The sequence below is a fragment of the Pinus tabuliformis genome, chromosome Q (genome assembly GCF_031772625.1).
Source record: "Pinus tabuliformis cultivar Carrire ecotype Pingquan chromosome Q, CPIR1, whole genome shotgun sequence".
NCBI lineage: Eukaryota > Viridiplantae > Streptophyta > Pinopsida > Pinales > Pinaceae > Pinus > Pinus tabuliformis.
In genome coordinates this window covers 698035766-698045138 of record NC_142296.1, presented here as the reverse complement: position 1 = coordinate 698045138, position 9373 = coordinate 698035766, and positions in this window count along the sequence as shown.

The following is a 9373-nucleotide window of genomic DNA, read 5'->3' as shown; positions in this document are numbered from 1 at the left end:
TTTTAGCTACTCCGGCCCAAGCGTAGTGCTGTGTTCCTAAGCACAGCGCAGTGTTCCTGAGTGCAGTGCTAGGCCTCCAAGCATAGCACAGTCTTCCTAAGCGCAACGTTGTTCTTCTAAACCACTTTTGAAGGTGTTAAACTACTCCAAATTAAGAGCTTGATATCACGTTGGAAATATCTTGAAGTCTTCTACAAGATGGACATCTCAAGCATGTAATTTGGACACTCCATGAGGGAGAAAATTTTAGAAATTTTGAATAGTTTAACACATATTCAACAGAGATTATCCTGATCATGTACTATTGTGGAATACATACACAATACATAATCTCCTCTACGTTGATCATCAATATAGCAGCATCGATAACAATAAAACATCAAGAGCATTCACACATTAACACAGTATGTAACCCGGGGAAAGCATCTCGCTAAAAACCCCACACTATCTGTATATTAATGATTGAGACCATGTAACATTAAAAAGTACAATGCTTATCACAAGCAATCCAGTACCAGCTCCACCTGTTACACACAATACAACTAAGATCTGATCTCCAAATCTATTCCACTGCTTGCCTGCCTCCACTGCTCAATACCTGCTCGAGAATGAATGAGAATGGTCTACCAAACTCGTATTTCACCTCCAAAGAATCACTCACAATGTGTAAGACGTTAGCAGAAGCTACAAACTGGGCAAATACATGAGCAAACTCATTGGCATACTCAATCCTTTTATTGTGCAAGATCTGATGCACAACTATAGTCACAACTGATAGCAATCTGATTCTCTAACACCTGTCCCTGCTGAACTGAACATGCACTGACATGAAACTGAGTTAATTGATGTATTCTATGGTTGTATTGTGAAATAATAATTAGTTTAACAACTCATCATTAGTCTATCTACAGTTAGACTAACTACAACTAGTTTAACCAAGTCAAACTGAACACAACTCCATCAACTCCACAATCAACTCCACCAAACTCAACTGATTGAGTTCTAACTGAAGTCATGCATGCAACAACTCAACTGACTCATAAGAAAAGAGTACTTCCTTCTGACAGCTGCATGGGACACATCTGTAGCTCAAACTGAAGTGCTCCAAGAGAATAAGATCAAGTTTATAGTCCAAATATTATTATGAGACAATAATATTTAACTTTTCTATTTTTGACAGCCAGTCTAAAAATAGACTTTGATCACCCACACTGTGGTCACCCACACTTTGGTCACCCACATTGTGATCACTCACACTGTGATCACCCACACTATGATCATCCACACTGTGATCATCCACACTGTGATCAAAATAGAACTTGCGCCATAATTTGCCTGCGGGCCCACTTAGTGAAGGCGACTCTTTTCACTAAGCTCCATCATCTTGTTGCAATCTCAACACTCCCTCTCGACAAGATATGGATTATCAACAACCCCTATCCTGCCTCGGTGGTACTCGAATTTGCTCCTGGTGAGAGCCTTTGTCAGAATATCAGCATCCTGATCCTCCGTTGGAATGTATGAAAGCAACATGATCCTCTGCTGCACACAATCTCTGATATGATGGTACCTAATGTCAATATGCTTAGATCTATCATGAAATACAGGATTAGCCGAAAGTTTAATGCAACTCTGGTTATCACAGTAAATCACAGTAGGATCCAAATGAGAACCGAACAAACCAACCAGGATCTTCCTCATCCATATAGCCTCGCATGCAGCCAAACTTGCTGCCATATACTCGGCCTCCGCTGAACTGAGTGCCATGGATCTCTACTTCCTGCTGTACCAAGAAACTGCTGTCAATCCAATACTGAAGACCCCTCCTGATGTGCTCTTTATGTCTGTTGGGCTCCCTACCCAATCTGCATCCGTGAAGCCACATAGCTTCACCTCATCCTCCTATCTGTACCACAAACCATATCCCGATGTGCCTTTCAAGTAGCGCAATACATGCTTGCCCGCCTTCCAGAAGAGCTTGGTAGGCTTAACCATAGCTTGTGAAAGCTGGTTAACTGCATAGCATATATCAGGTTGTGTATTGACCAAATACATCAGCGACCCCACCAACTGTCGATAAACAGTGGCATCCACTTCTTCTCCCGAAGTGGCATCCTCCTTCCTCCAACCTCCAGGAAGAGGAGTATCAACAGGCTTGCAGCCATGCATGTTGAACTTCTCCAGTATCTCCTGAGCATACTTGCCCTGAGAAACAAATAGTCCACCACTGCGCTGCCATATTTCCAATCCTAGGAAATAGTGAAGGAGGCCCAAGTCCTTCATCTCAAACTCTGTAGCAAGATCCTTCTTGCATGACAGTATCAACAGCTCATCACCCGTTAGAATCAAATCATCAACATATAGTACAATGATAAGCAACTTACCCTCCACCACAATCTGGTATAGGTTAGGATCCGCCTCGCTCTTGGAGAATCCAAGTACTATGAAATAGTTGTCTATCCGTGTGTACCAAGCACGTGGTGCTTGCTTCAACCCATACAATGCTCTCTTGAGCCTGCACACATGCGACTCGCTGCTGAAGACCTCAAAGCCTTCGAGCTGCTCAATGTACACCTCCTCCTCAATGACTCCATTGAGGAATGCAGTCTTCACATCCATCTGATGAATGTGCCATCCCATCTGCACTGAGAGAGCAAGAATCGTCCGTATGGAAGAATACCTTGTGACAGGTGCAAAGGTCTCCTCATAATCGATCCCCTCTATCTGTGAAAAGCCTCGGGCAACAAATCTTGCCTTGTACTTCTCCACACTCCCATCAGCTGCCTGCTTGACCTTGTAGATCCATCTCGAACCCACCACTGATTTCCCTTCCGGTCTAGGAACAATCTCCCATGCACTGTTTCTGACAATAGAATCATACTCTTCCACCATGGCGTCTACCCATGCGGGATCCTCCACAGCTTCCTCGAAAGAGGATGGCTCAGTCACAACACACTTGCTCATCAGAGCCATGTATCCAGTGTACCGATCAGGTGACTGTCTCTGCCTGCGTTGGGCTGTAGGTGGTCCTACAACTTTCTCTGCATCTTGAGCTAGTCGCTCAACTTCTGTCAAGCGCTTTCGCCCTCTGATGGTTGGCGCTGCATGAGTGGTCTCTTCCACTGCATGAACCTCGTCCTGTGGCTGATCCACGTCCTGAAGCTCATCCTTAGGAACTAATAGCTCCTCATCTACATGCAAGTGTAGCTCCCTCTCAAGCGAACACTTCATGGCTTTCTCCTCCTGAAATTTTATATCCCGTCGCACAACAGTTTTACCACTGTTTGGAAAATACACACGATAGTTGTGGGGCGTATCAGTGTACCCCACAAATATCCCAACCTCTGCGGTCGGCTCCAACTTCTTCCTGGCATCCTTCATCACATGCATGTAAATGTTAGCACCAAAAATCCTCAAATGAGAAAGATCAAGCTTCTTACCAGAATAAGTCTCCTCAGGTGTACTCATGCCAAGTATTATGAGGACAACAGTTCTGCACATAAACTGTTGTATTGCATGCTTCCACCCACAAGTGAAGGGGTAGGCCCTGATCATGCAACATTTCCCGTGCAGCACCCACAATCGTTCTGTTCTTCCACTCAGCTACCCCATTCTGCTGTGGGTTATGGGGAGCTATGAGCTCTCTGCGAATCCCTTCTGCCTTGCAGAAATCCTTGAACTCATCCGAGATGAATTCACCACCATTATCGCTCCTAAGAGCCTTCACCTTCTTCCCCGACTCCTTCTTGACCAGTGCTTTGAATTCACAGAACTTTGAATATGTCTCGCTCTTCTTCTGCATGAAGAAGATCCAGCACTTATGAGAGAAATCATCAACAAAAATCACATAATACCTGTGTTTTGCTGTCGAAGCAACTGAGAAAGGTCCACAAACGTCTGTGTGAATTCTCTCAAGGATCGTCGTGGCGCGACTATCCTTCTCGTGAAAGGTGGCTTTCACAAACTTCCCCAAAGTACACCCCTTGCACTGATCTGACTGCGCAAGTGTGCCTTTAGGAAGCCCTGTAGTGATTTGCTGCAGTATCTTCAAGGCTCCATATTGAAGGTGACCCAATCTCCTGTGCCACAACTCGCCATCATCCCGGCTCACCAATCCTTCTGCCTTGCCCACCATTACTGCGCATCCATCTACATGCAACTGATAAAGGTTCCTCACTCGAACCCCTATCTTTCGGGTCTCACCAATTGTCTTGCTGCACAGGAAAACCTTTCCCTCGCTGAAAACAACATCATACCCCTTGTCTTCTAACATCGCCACTGAGATGAGATTCTTCGTCAATCCTAGAACATGCATGACTTCCCTCAATACGAAGGGTTTACCAGACTCCCTCTCAAAGGAAATGGTACCGATACCGGTCGCACTGTATCTACCATCATCGCCCATCTCGATGTGCACTCCAAGATCTTTGTCCTCCATATCAGAGAACAAATCTCTATCTCCCGTCATGTGAAAAGACGCACCACTGTCCAAGAAACAAACTGATCCCATCACACTTGAAACCAAGCATGCGATCAATGAAAAATCAAGCTCAAACTGTGAGGCTAGAGCCTCTCCTACTGAAGATCCAACAGCCTGCTTGTTCTTCTTCTTCTGCGGACAATTAGTCGCATAGTGTCCGTGCTGGTGACAGTGAAAACACTTCACCTTGGACATATCCTGCTTCTTGCCTTTCGCACCAGACTGAGAAGCTTTCTTGCTCTTCCCTTTCTTTGCTTTGGCAGCCAAAGCGCAATTCTCTTCATTAGCTCCCTTTGACGAAGATCCGTCCTTGGTACTCCGCCTGATCTCCTCCTGCACAAGATCTGACCATAATCTTTCCCATCCTGGAAATTTCTCCCGACCATTGACAGAGTCCTGATAGGAATGCCAACTCTTCGGAAGACCAAGGAGAGCCAAGCTCACCAAGTCCTCATCATCAACAGTAACCCCCACACTCCCTAGCTCATCTCGACACTGAGTGAACTTCGTGAGATACTTGGGAATACTGTCACCCTTCTCGCATTTAATGTTTTTGAGTTTATCTTTGAGTGCCAGCTTCCTCTGATCGCTCTTGCTTTGGAATAATTCTGTTAATGATTTCCACATCAAATATGGAGTAGCCTTTCCATGGAGGCTGGACACAATGTGATCCTTCACGCCCTCCAACAGAATCCTTCGACATTTTGCAGTCTTCTTTTGCCAAAATTCCGCCTCAGCAGCATCAGTAGGCTTTGGGATATCCGTATCTATGAACTCCTTCAGCCCGTTATCATCCAATACTGCCTCCATCCTGTCCTTCCATGCAATATAGTTTGAGATGCCCTCAAGAGCATACTCCAATCGCAATCCGTTGAAAGACATTGCTGCGTTGTCACCAAGAAAACACTGCTGCAAATTCGAATTCCACTAGCAACCAACTCAACCACTTCGGATCTAAGATTCGTGAGAACACAATATTTCTCGTACAGAGATTGACTGTATGGGCATTCACCGGATATCTCACCTTCCAAAGGAAGGATGAATCCAGAGGCTACCTGGCCCGATTACAGACTCTGCCTGAAGAAATAGAATGTAAACACTTCCTGAATAGTAGATCTGATGATCAACAGCTCTGATACCATGTAGAAATTTTGAATAATTTAACACATATTAAACAGAGATTATCCTGATCATGTACTATTGTGGAATACATACAAAATACATAAGCTCCTCTACGTTGATCATCAATATAGCAGCATCAATAACAATAAAACATCAAGAGCATTCACACATTAACATAGTATGTAACCCGGGGAAAGCATCTCACTAAAAACCCCACACTATCTGTATATTAATGATTGAGACCATGTAACATTACAAAGTACAATGCTTATCACAAGCAATCCAGTACCAGCTCCACCTGTTACACACAATACAGCTAATATCTGATCTCCAAATCTATTCCACTGCTTGCCTGCCTCCACTGCTCAATACCTGCTCGAGAATGAATGAGAATGGTCTACCAAACTTGTATTTCACCTCCAAAGAATCACTCACAATGTGTAAGACGTGAGCATAAGCTACAAATTGGGCAAATACATGAGCAAACTCATTGGCATACTCAATACTTTGATTGTGCAAGATCTGATGCACAACTATAGTCACAACTGATAGCAATCTGATTCTCTAACACCTGTCCTTGCTGAACTGAAAATGCACTGACATGCAACTGAGTTAACTGATGTATTCTATAGTTGTATTATGAGTTAATAATTAGTTTAACAACTCGTCATTAGTCTATCTGCAGTTAGACTAACTACAACTAGTTTAACCAAGTCAAACTGAACACAACTCCATCAACTCCACCAAACTCAACTAATTGAGTTCTAACTGAAGTCATGCATGCAACAACTCAACTGACTCATAAGAAAAGCATACTTCCTTCTGAAAGCTGCATGGGCCACATCTGTAGCTCAAACTGAAGTGCTCCAAGAGAATAAGATCAAGTTTATAGTCCAAATATTATTATGAGACAATAATATTTGACTTTTCTATTTTTGACAGCCAGTCTAAAAATAGACTTTGATCACCCACACTGTGGTCACCCACACTTTGGTCACCCACATTGTGATCACTCACACTGTGATCACCCACACTGTGATCATCCACACTGTGATCAAAAATAGAAATTGCGCCATAATTTGCCTGTGAGCCCACTTAGTGAAGGCGACTCTTTTCACTAAGCTCCATCATCTTGTTGCAATCTCAACAAAAATTTGATTTTCCTAAGTTCACTCTAACAACTCAGGGTTTCTCTGACAAGAGTGCAGTGCCAACTTGCAGGTCGCTTTTGGATGCCTTCCACTAATCCAAATCGCAAGCTGAAGGTACCATTGAAAATATTAGGATGTCTTCTACACAATAGTGTCCTTAAGCACTGCCAAAACCTGCTGCAAACCCATGAAAAACTTTCTTGAAGTTAAGCTGTCCAGAAGTGCAGCAACTGTCTCATAGCAATTGTATTTTGGCCATTTATTTCAAATCATACACTACAAGAAAAAATGACATTGGTGAGGGGCGAAAAATGTCACCATAAGCTCATTGGTGATGGTCAAAAGAGCCTTCGTCACCAAAAAATGAACATCACCAAAAGTGGCGTTGCCAAAAGTATAGGTGTTGTAGTGACATTCAAATTCCATCACCAATAATGATTTATAATAATGGATAGTGACCATCACCATTTCATATGAGCAATGGTGACAGACCATAGCATCCGTCACCAAAAACTGAACGTCACCAAGGGTGGCATCGCCAAAAGTATAGGTGTTGCGCTGACATTCAAAGTCCATCACCAATAATGATTTATAATGATAGATACCAACCGTCACCATTTCATATGAGCAATGGTCATGGACCATAGCCTCCATCACAAAAAAATCAATGTCACCAAAGGTGGCGTCACCAAAAGTATAGGTGTTATGGTGACATTAAAGGTCCATCACGAATATTGATTATAATGATGGATAGTGACCGTCACCATTTCATATTTTGGGGACTGTTGAAAAATATCACCAAAGCTCATTGGTGATGGTCAAAAGCTCATTCCATATGGATCATGTCAGGGCACGATGGAATTGAACCAATAACCTCCTGCTTGTAAAGAAGGTGCTCTTCCATTGAGCTAGCACCCTTTAAAGAATTAGACTTTTAAAATTACACCTTGAAACTTCGTAAATTGTAAATTCTACAACTTTCAATAAATTAAAGTCTCGACAATATTTTACTAAACAAGCAAAGCAACATCAAAGCTACAGGTCCCTACCTAATGGTTATGGAAGTTATGAAAAGTGGGTGGAGGGAAAAATATTTATGTATAAGAGAATCAATATGTTCAGTTGAATACTCAATTAGAAGTTAAAGTCTGAAGACCTTTATAATCTATAAATGACCTATAACTAGAAAATGCACCAAATATTGCAAAGGAAATGTCATATGTTGATAACATATGGAAGAAGAACATTGATGAAGACAAATTAATATGTTATATGTTGAGTGAAAGAAAAATCTCAATGTTGTTGTTGTTTGGTTTTTAGATATTTGAATGATATCTAAACTTTTGTGCAAATGTAACACAGATCTCTAGAAACCATGAACGACATATGATATATATATATATATATATATATATATATATATATATATATATTATAAGCTAATTTTTCAAGTCACAAACAATATAGCAGAGTATGAGGCTCTGTTGTTGGGCCTTAATGCAGCAAAAGACAGAGGAATCAAGAATCTGAAGGTATTTGGAGATGATGATCTAATCATTTAGCAAGTAAATAAAACATTTCAAGCAAAGCACCCAAGGCTGAAAGCATATAGAGATGAGGTATGGAGAATCAGAGATTCTTTTGATTATTTATGTATTTCATACATTCCTAGAGCCCAAAATCAGCCTGTTGTTTCTGCTAGTCTATTTATCCCTCCAATGCCTCCCAGACTAGTGTATGAAGTCCAAGTGAAGTATAGACCATCCTTGCCTAACAATGTCCAGCATTGGAAAGTTTTTAATGATGATGTTGAGTTAAATAGGTTCTTGCAAGTCATTGCTGAATTTTCTGAAATGCAAATTGACCAAGAGAATGATGCCTTGGAAGAAAAACCCCAATCCCAGCTTAGAAATAAAATTGGTAAAGATAGTATTGTTCAGCTTCCCAACAATCATATTCCTAAGGGTCTAATTCCTCTTGAAAGACTGTTTGACCAAAATGATGTGCCTTACAAGGCTGCCCAAAAAGAAGATCAATCTGCAGTCTGTAAGCATGATATAGGAAGTCCAAGTCAGCCTAGATACATACATCTGTCTTCTAATTTGTCTATTGACCAAACTGTTGAATACTGCAATTTAATGAGGAAATTTGCTGATGTGTTTGCCTGGGAGTATAGTGATCTGAAAACGTATGATAAGAACATAATTCAACACAAAATCCCTCTAGAGAAAGATACTATTCCTTTCAAACAGAAGCTGAGACCAATAAATCCTATGCTTCTTCCATTGATTGAAAAAGAAATTAAAAAGTTGTTGGCTGCAAAAATCATAGTTCCTCTTAGATATTCTAAATGGGTAGCCAATCTAGTGGTGGTGAGGAAGAAGAGTGGAGAAATCAGACTATGTGTTGAATTCAGAAACTTGAACAAATACTCGAAGAAAGACAACTATCCCCTACCAAAGATGGAGCATTTGTTGCAAATGGTATCAAGGGCCAAAGTTATGTCTTTCTTGGATGGTTTTTCAGGCTTCAATCAGATTGTTGTGCATCCAGATGACCAAAAGAAGACTACATTTACCACTCCTTGGGGCACTTTTATGTATGCTAAGATGCCTTTTGG